This window comes from Cardiocondyla obscurior, linkage group LG07 (genome assembly GCF_019399895.1).
Source record: "Cardiocondyla obscurior isolate alpha-2009 linkage group LG07, Cobs3.1, whole genome shotgun sequence".
NCBI classification, from domain to species: Eukaryota; Metazoa; Arthropoda; class Insecta; order Hymenoptera; family Formicidae; genus Cardiocondyla; species Cardiocondyla obscurior.
In genome coordinates this window covers 7335556-7345404 of record NC_091870.1, presented here as the reverse complement: position 1 = coordinate 7345404, position 9849 = coordinate 7335556, and the positions used below count along the sequence as shown (strand labels likewise).

At 37.5% G+C, this 9849-nt stretch overlaps 1 protein-coding gene across 1 annotated transcript in view; it reads right to left on the bottom strand.

Annotated features, from left to right (window-relative positions):
• Positions 1-729: 729 nt before the first annotated feature.
• LOC139103971 (uncharacterized) overlaps positions 730-9849 on the bottom strand; it is an 86591-nt gene continuing 77471 nt past the window's right edge. The window contains exon 13 of the mRNA XM_070659169.1: positions 730-2459. The gene's annotated coding sequence lies outside the window, so the exon portion shown is untranslated. The remainder of the gene's footprint in view (positions 2460-9849) is intronic.

The window sequence follows — 9849 nt, the reverse complement described above, 5'->3', positions numbered from 1 at the left end:
TTAATTTTCGGCCACACACGAATAGGCCTGTGTTTAAAAAAATATCAAGCAAGGGAAATAGAAGAGTTTTTGAATTCTCGATAATAAATCTTTAAGAAACTTTTTTTTTATTTATTATCGCTAAGAAAAAATATGTATGTGGTACGTGAATATTTAATGTACTGAGATTAACTCTGTAAGTTCATAAAACTTAATCAATTGTCGATCAATCATCTCCGTGAAAGCTAATAATATAATATTTTTTTCATAAATAATATTTTATTTTTATTAATAAGTTATAACGCATTACAACGACCTGCATATCGCCCTCTGCCGAGTTTTCTCCCAGTTCAGTCTTCATCTACGGGTACGAAGAATTGATCGGCACGAGAGTAAAACATGTACCTTCAATTGGTCAAAGATAAATATAATCTATGAATATTATAAAATAATTGTCAATATTTAAAACATTTTTTTAATTTAATAATTTATATCTATTACATAAAACATAAAAAATATAAGAAATTTATTTTTAAACATATTAAATACTTACCATCAGTTATATTCTTTACGTAGCTGCCAGTTAACCAGTTTAATTTTACTTTTACAAATTGATCTTGTAATAAAAAATGTTATCGAAAATAATACATTATATTTTTTAAATTATTTGTAATATTTGTGTATTAAATTATTTAATTAAAAGTTTATTACTTTAAAAAAGTTATAAAGATATAGTTAACCGAAATTGATTGAATATTATATTTATAACATTTTTCAAGTAATAAATGTACACTTGTAAAATACAAAAAGTTATTTAATTTTATTATTCAATAATCGACGTATGATAACAATACGCGGTTGGTACAATATCTTTATGTAACATTATTTTATATAAATTTAATTATTTTTATAATATTTTTGTTACAGAAAAATAATTTAAAAAATTTATAAACGTAGAGTTTTTTTATTTTTAATCCATATTATTCGTAATAGCATCTGCCACGAATTAAATTATTTACCATGTGTTAGTTCCCCACCGGACGTTATTTAATAGAAAATTATTGTCCATCTGAACAAACTTTTCATCACGCGTTAAGACCGGACCTTGTCTTTTTTACAGACAAAACTTATTCGACTGCCACCATTCTGCCAGGTGTTAGAAGCATCCATGGGAATTACACTGATAACTCATCGCTTATTCTCACGCGCGTTGGTAATTCTATATATAAAAATATAAATAACTAATTACTACTTTTTGTAAAAATATGTCACATACATAATAAAAAATTTTCCTACCTAATTAAACATAATATTTTTGTACTTAACTGTAAAATAAGAAATTATAACATTATTTTTCTTTCGATAAGTCTCGGTAATAATAACGCAGTAATATTAAAAAAAAATTAATAAATAAGCGGAAATTGTTTAAAAAGATCGCATCGCCTGAACCGTGAAATTTAATAATAATTGGAACGTTTTGACAGGAGAAAAGGGGGGTGTGTGTATCGGAATGAAAGCGTTCCCATAACGATAATACAATAATCAGACACATGTCGTGAGCGTCACGAAACCACCTGGATGAGTTAACTTCGCTTCTCATGCAGTAAACGAACCCCGACGCGATGACACAGGCCGATTACACGATGTTATTTTAAGCGTTGTTAAATTTTAATTTCATTGTTTTATTCAAAGACTTTTTTTAACAATTATTGCAAATCGTATCATAACGAGATAAATCAAGATTCTCGCGAAGCACACATGTCGTAGGGTAATACTTTTGTCGAGCTGTGCGTTGATACTCGTGAAAGAAATTTCCCTCCGCAGCAAGAACATTAACGTACGAACATTTTTCTAATTATCTGACTCAGAACAAGATCTCGTCTTCAGATGCAAATCCGTGTCCCACTTAAGCGACGTTGTGGAACGTCACAGGATATTTTGCATAATCCGAAATTTAACAATAACAAGACAACTTTCACAGCTGCTGCTCGGTATCCTTCACTTTTCAGAACATTGACCTAGTCTTGAAAGACTCGAGGGCAAGGGGTCGAAGCGGTAGCTCGTGAAAAAATAACGAACTCTTTGCACGCTTTATATAGATTATATTTCAAGCGGGGAGTGCTGAATTTGCATTTGTCACATTTCGCTAATTGCAACAAATTGCACACTTTATCAGCTGTGACTGCTTTAACGTTAAATCGGTTATGCGTTATTGCGCAATTAACGCGCCCAGCGTTATTAACGTGATTCGGAATGACGATCTTCCGTCAGTCGTGTAAACTACCGTTTGTTTCTTTGACAGAAAAGCGAGATAAATATTCGGCGTTTGTATTAATTTTTTTATATTAACGCGGGGCGATAAATCGACGAAGTGACGATATATCTGACGAAACCAGGCCACGTGTGCAATCGTAGCATCTGCTCGCGCATAGTCCCTCCGCAAAGTCCAGGATCCCACGATCCAGGTACAAATGTCTCGCCTAGAACAGAGAAAAAAAAAAGGATCATTATACTTCGCTGATTCCTTACGTCACAAGAACCGGCACATGCTCGTGACGTCACAGTAGGCACACGTCATCTGGCGTGACGTCGCGCGCCGAAGGGGGGTCCCGAAAATCTTAAGCACGGCATCTGCGGGGTGTATCGGGATTAAGGGGAGAGACGACTAAGATCGCAGACGAAGGGAGGCGGACAAGAAGGGGAGAAAATGTGCAAGAAGAGAATGAGATGGAATTGCACGCGGCGCGTAACAAGGGGGGACACGTGGGAAAACGGCACGCGTCCTTTTTTCGGCCCGGTGTCTTTTACACCTGGAATTTTTCGGGCGTCTATCAAGAAGCCCTCGATTTTCAAGGTGAAATTCCATCGTGTGACTTCGCGTGTCTATGAACGCGAACCCCTCGATCGGACACGAGCGCCTGATCAGAAGCGATCGATAGTACGTTCTGCCTGCCGCAAATGTTCTGGTATCATTGCAACGTCACGAATTGCAAAAGCTATTCCATAACTTTTCAGTTATATTTTCAATAGTATTAAAAAATATTCTCTTTAATTCTTTTAAAATATTTCAATTTTTAAATAGATTAAAAAAGAAAAAACGAAAAAAAAGAAAAAAAGAGAAAAAAACAAAATAGATAAAATTAAATATTAAAATAAAAGTAGTTTTAGTATGTGCCAAATGAACTTCTCTTATTCGAAAGATTGTAACAGTATATAGTCTCAATAAAGAAATACGTGATAGAATTTTCCTTGAATCCCATAATACGGAGAATCTCAACGTTTGTACCATATGACGCGCATAAATAATGACTTTAAGACGTCTCGGTCCGATGACCGACGCAAGAAGCACGACGCCGCAGTTGCACTCAAGAAAATCGATATAAGAACTTCAGTAGGTCGGGCAGGTGACGTTGGTCGCGTGCCAGGCTTCCCCTACTGCAACCGGGCAAGAAAAGCATTTTGCGCAACGTATTGTCCTTGCTCCCCCTTTGCTCACCGGCTTGCGGTCCCTTTAACGGAGGATACGAAAGGTAGCCCTTGTACAATTATATAAACGGAACATCGTCTTCCGTATAGAAAAGTGATCTGCTAAGAAAAATTATAACTCTAAGGCAAAAATAAAAAAAAAAAAGAAGTCAGCTAAGAACAACAAAAATTAAATTTCTTTCTTAAATATAATACTTAAGATGCTAATGTGTTAATATAATATAATGCTACAGCAGATATTCCTATTTTATTCTAATTTATTAAATTCAAGCTTTCAACTGACCAGCGATTATATGTAAAATATTTCCTTCGTCTTAAATTTGAGTTCAAAAATTCTTAAATAAAAATGTATTATCGTTTAATATTTATAATAATTATCAGAGATGTGACAGAAACTTTCTTAGAAGTTCCGTCTGAACGTGTACTATAGTAACACGGTAATAGAAAAGTGTCTTTGCATCAGCTGCAATTCCGAAATCAATAATCCAGGTGGCAAGCAATGTTCGGCGCGTGCCGGCGTGTCTGGCAATAAGAGAATCGAAAAATCTTATAAGGAGGGGTTCTCTCCTCCGTGCAATCCGTGCAAGACCGATGCATTGTTTGCACCCTAGCCTGCAAACAGCACGAGTTGGTCGGACAGCAGATGCGGCAGACTCGCTATCGACGTGTTTGTACTATTCATTTCTTCTTTCGCTCAATAAAGGACTACGTCATCGCTTTGATTTAACATGAAAAATCAAATTCAATTTTAAAAGCAAGAAGAAATTTTTTTTTACAAAAAAGAATGTTAGCGGATTAATCACTCACTGTTTTAAAAACTGAATTACGTTACTTTTAGGTGTCCACAATTAAATTTCCAATACTACAATTAAATTATATTCAACGACCGAAGAGAGTCTTATTTTAGAATTAATTCAAGTCCAATATATTTTACACCTAAATAAGAAACACATTTCTGAAAAAAAACAAATTTTTTTTACAGAGAACCAATTCGAATATAAAAAAATATAATCCAATCGGAATGATTCGAATCAATAATCGCTTCCGGGGTATATGCCGATGCCGCGGTGAATTAAAAAATAAATAGCGATAGAATTACAAACGTTTCTTTACTTTTGGCTTTGTAATTCGACAATTTCAAATGGACTGCATTTTTATTACGCGGACAAAATGTATTGTCCGTGCAGTTATCATGATTGCAGAACGTATTTTCTAACGTTTCAATATCCGGCTCTCTAAATCAATTTCGTGCTATCCGAGCAGTGAATAAAAGCTTGTACCGTTTGGGATCCGTAAAAGACCGGAAGGTTAGATAGCGGAAAAGATTTTTCCACGCCGCCATCTGCGTTTTCTTCGCTCTGTTTATGTATGCAGGAAGCTAGCACGAAGCTACGAGCTAGGTATGAATTTCTCACAGCGAAGTAACCAGTGATCCGCAATTTTAGTCGAGCCGGTTTAGACGCACGAACCAACTCGTTCGAAATGACAAATTTTGCTGGAGGTCTCCATTCAATAGCCTAGCACGAAAAATTTGCATGAAGCTATATCCGAAAGATCATCGAGTAAAACACTTCGATCGCCGCGGCAAAAATGTCTTTGCGTTCTCGCCTACCGTCTTTAAACTGACGCCGCGACCAAAGCAGGCGATCTCTTAACGATGTATATCTTTCACTTTAATTAATAAATTTCCAAATCTTTCGGCATCTTTATTCGAAACGCGAGTCTTCGAATTATTTGTGGGAACACCTAAAATCGTCATAAAAAATATTATTTATGATCTTTCTTAAATTTAACGGTAATACAATTTGTCTTAATTAATTTTCGTTTGCTCAAAATGTTTAATTATAATACGTTTATTCGTTATATTATTAAAAGCCGATGTTATTATTTAATTTATTACACCCACAATAAAATAAAAATAAAAAAATTAATTTATAAATGCATATCAATAATTGTGCATTGATCCGAATTGTTACCGTTTCCGCGGAAAGACTCGCATGCCGAATACATGGACGAGGAATCAACCAACACCATTTGGACCTGTTCCGGCATCTCAAAGCGGGATCTCGCTCTGGGAGGGAGGTGGAGGGACACACCGTGGCGGAGAGGACCCTTGACGGTAGCCGATACCGGGTACATACAGAACCGAGCGGCACCGAAGAGGTTCGCCGAAGAAGCCCGAGGACGATGGTGGGAACGCATGGCACGGTGTGTTCTCACCAGCTCTCTCGGGGCGCCTAGCTGCGAGGAGCGTCGCCGCAAGGTTGCTGCCTGGTTGCAGCTACGATGTTGGGACCCCGTACCGCTGCAGCCGGGAGAGCATTGCTGACACCGCTGTAGCAACCTGCCGCACCACGACCTCGCCGGTCGCCGTCACGAGCGATGACAACCATGCTCCGCGACGAGCGCCGACCGAAACTGGACCTTACGTGACCCGGCCGGCCTGGCCCGACCCTCCCCTATTGTTTCGCTCGCGTAATAACGCGCCCGGAACTCTTAAGTGCCCTCGAGATCGCGGCGGCGCGAGAACGTAATCCGAGACGGCCCCGCCGTGCGGATACATTTGGCAAAGATGCGGCTTAATAAAACTGATCCTAATCGCGATCAAGAACGTTTCTCGCAAGATACATATACGTTACTATCGTATTTGTAGTCGAAAAACGAACATTATATATTTTACGAAATAAACGTTAATAAATAAAAAGAAATTAATTTCTTTCTTTTTTTTTTTCTCCCTGTAGATTCGTTAAGATAATTGTCATCAAGTTTGGCTTCTTAGAAATACTCGCTAAGAGACGAGGTTGTGACATGTGATTTATAAATGCGCGGCTTGCTCTTGTCACGCATACTACTAGTCGCACGAAGCATAAAGACAGTAAAGAGAACAGTACAAAAATAAACTTGTATGCTGTAGGGATTATTGTGCGTTCAACTAAAACAACCAGAAGAAATCTTGCGATCCCATCAGCGCACGGCTCTTTCTGCTTGATCGAAGACTAAACAGATCGTGTTTCCCAAAGATCAGCCGCTAAATGATTTCAACGGACTCGTGAACATATTAGATTTAATATTAATTCTCGTGTGCGAAATTGAAAGCGAAGCCGAAAATGCATTAAAAAAAAAAAAAGAAAAAATATTTAAAAAATTGAATTGTTATCGCTACAACAATCTATTTAAATCCACACTTTAGAACAGCAGTCTCATTATTAATAAGGCCGAAGAGAGAGATTATTCACGTATTCTGTGAAGAAGGGGAAGAGGGGGGAAAAGAGAGAGAAGACGCACTTTGCACCGCGAAGTAAAATATTCCCACAGAAGGACGACGGAGCCTCCCACGATTCTCAAAGGGAAACAGTTACGGCGCGTCAGCAAGGACACAAAATTTCAACCTTTCTATGCAAATACGTACCTGCCTCCACGGCCTGACTTAACACTTTTCTTCCTCCCTTCCTAATAAAACGTCGAATCCCGCCGGGGTCCGCGGGTACTTCGTGTGTCAGCCACGCGCACCACCATAGCGGTCAGACCCCCATAATGGATGCACGAGGCACGGCTCGTTTCCTTTTCTTTTCGCATATCTTTTTCGCTCCTTCTACGCGGCCGCCCCTCGCCGTTCCCCCTCGCCCTTTGCGTGCTCGCCATTATGGGCACCCGGAATCCACCGACATGGCGGAATATAAGGCAAAGGGTGAAGCCGAACGCGAATCGCAGAAACGTGGGAACCGTCGCCAGGTGATCCTTCGCCGTAAGCTCGTAAGCGTCGTGCGGGCACGAACTTTTGCGAGCCAAGGCGAAAGACGGCCACTCCGGAAAAGGGGTACGCGAGAATGGGACGGTCCTCTCCGGGCCCTTCGACGCTTGTGCAAAGGGGATGCAACCTGCATCGAGTGCTGCGCGAGAGCAGCTATGCCGTCAGACTAAAGCTATGTCGCAAAAACTGTGAATAAGGCAAACGTCGTGATTAATTGTAATTATTAAAATTAAAAAAAAAAGAATTATATTTGTTAAAATACATTAAACTAATTTTTAATAATCAGGAATTAATTTAAATTTGTAGATAATTCATTATTCTTTCTGCTTTACTTTATTTTTTGAGGGAGATTTATTTTACGGTAGAAATTAAAATCTAAAAAGATAAGAGCTGTTTCGATGCAAACTTTTTAATATGTATGTAGAAATTAATAATGCTTTTTTACTTCGTATAATCGTGCGAAAGTAAAGATCATTATTCAAAATAAATCAAGTTGGAGCGTTACCTGAACAAGCTTGCTATTATAAAGCACTTTTCTTTACGTGTGTCCAACACACGACTCGATTCTCAGCGGTGAAACCCACTGACCCAATTCACTTGAATGCTATATTTTTGATTCGCTATTGGGATTTTCGAGACCATTGTATCATTGTACCAAAGTCACGTCACGTTTTACAACGATTTACCGTATAAAGTTTCAGTTATGGTCTCTTTTTTTCTTTCTTTCTTTTGTTAAAATCAACTCACAATTACATTTCAATTGTTAATTCAAAATATACCATTAAAAATTTTAACAAATAAAAAATTAAAATTAAAAAACTAGTATTCTTTTCTAAATATCATTAATCATAATACTCATAACTCGTTTTATATTATTTTAAGAATAAATTGTAACCATTAATAAAAAAAAAAAAAAAAAATACAATTTATTACGAATTATTTGCCCAAATGTCACATTTTCGGAAAAAAAAATGAACAGTGAACACTAAGAGCCGTCGCTGGTGAGTTTTTTCATTGAATCCCACGGAAACGAGTTATATTTTCCTGCTCTACAACTGCGTTTCCCGGGAACGATAATCCAGATGTCGTTCTATCGACCCCACGCAAGTACTTTTTTAGCCAGTTTGCATGCCCCGATATAATAGGGTTGGCTATACATATTATATTAATACTCACATGGATTTTAGTTCTCGTGGAAGCTTATGACGTTTTATTTCCGGTAATTAGATGACTTTTTTTCGCGATTACGCGGGGACTCGCTGCATGAAATAAAAGGAAGGCTCTCTTTTTTTAATTTAAAAAGCCAGCCTCCACTTATCGCGAGCGGAAATGAACATTTGAAGATTTAACGCTTCCTTCCTGATCTTACGCATATGACCGCGTGGGTGCGAGCTGCAGGTGCATCCCAATATCGAACCTCAAAAGCAGCGAGACCCAGAGGATGGGCGTTCCAAATTTAAGACGTGACGCGCCTTCCTCTATCCTTCTTGAGAAGTTTGTGGTCAAGCCAAGTACTCTGGGGCCCTCAGCCTCCCGGGGTTAATGAGAAGGTCGTGACATTTGACCGAACGCCTTCCGTTATGACAGCTAAGCTGGAATATTTATGGGAAATTATGGATCATGGGAAAAAGAAAGGATCCTGTGCACGTGAATCTAACAAAGTATTTAGCGGAATTTGTTCGCTAAATACTTATCAACATAATTATTTCCTTTGTCATATGTATAAAATTTTTGCAAATAAATCGTTGAATTTTTAATTCACTTTTTAATATAATTTTTTTGTGATAAATAATTAATTGAATACTTGATATTAAATACGAAACTCGAACGTGTTCTCTGACACATTTTCTACTTAAGTGAAAAATAATTTAAGCGTCGTATTGTAAATCATGACCGTTCGTAGACAATCATCATTGACAGACAATATAAAAGCAGATTTCAAGGCTGGAGTGATCTCAGTTTCACGGAAAAATGAAACTAATGTGACGTAGTACGCTCTTCACTATAAATAGAGACATAAAAATGCGTTACAAAAGGATCCTTTTTTTTCCGGAATGTAACGGAAATTTGACCTCGGAAGTAGCGAAATTAATATTTATTGCACTATAAGATTTTTCTTTCCCCGTTCTTTTCGTTTTTCTTTTTTTTTTTTTTATAAATATGACAATGGTATATTTTAATTTCCAATATAAAAAAATAAATGATAATTTTAATTCGCGATAAGTAGAGTATTGTGTTTTAAAGTTGGTATAAATTTTAAGTTACAGCTGCTTGTCGCAATCAATTGTTATCAGATTAGCCCAACAAACGCTCATATCCAGCACGAAAGGGTTTATATGTATACCGCAAACACTAGATCCTTTGTCAAACACCGATATTTAAAGTACGTGGACAGGAAAAAAAAAAGAATTCGACTGCAGATTAGTTGCATTTATCGGGCAATTTCATCGTGTTTTGCAAAGATGTGATTTTTAAGCGCCTAATAATTCAGCCACAGCTAAAGAGCTCTCATTGCTCACAATCTCGAATGCGAAACGCACAGCTGCTTCTATAAATGGGGTAATTTATCGTAGCCAAATCTCCCGCGTGTATTTACGATACGTCGCACTAGCGTATAAATAATTTTTTCGCAG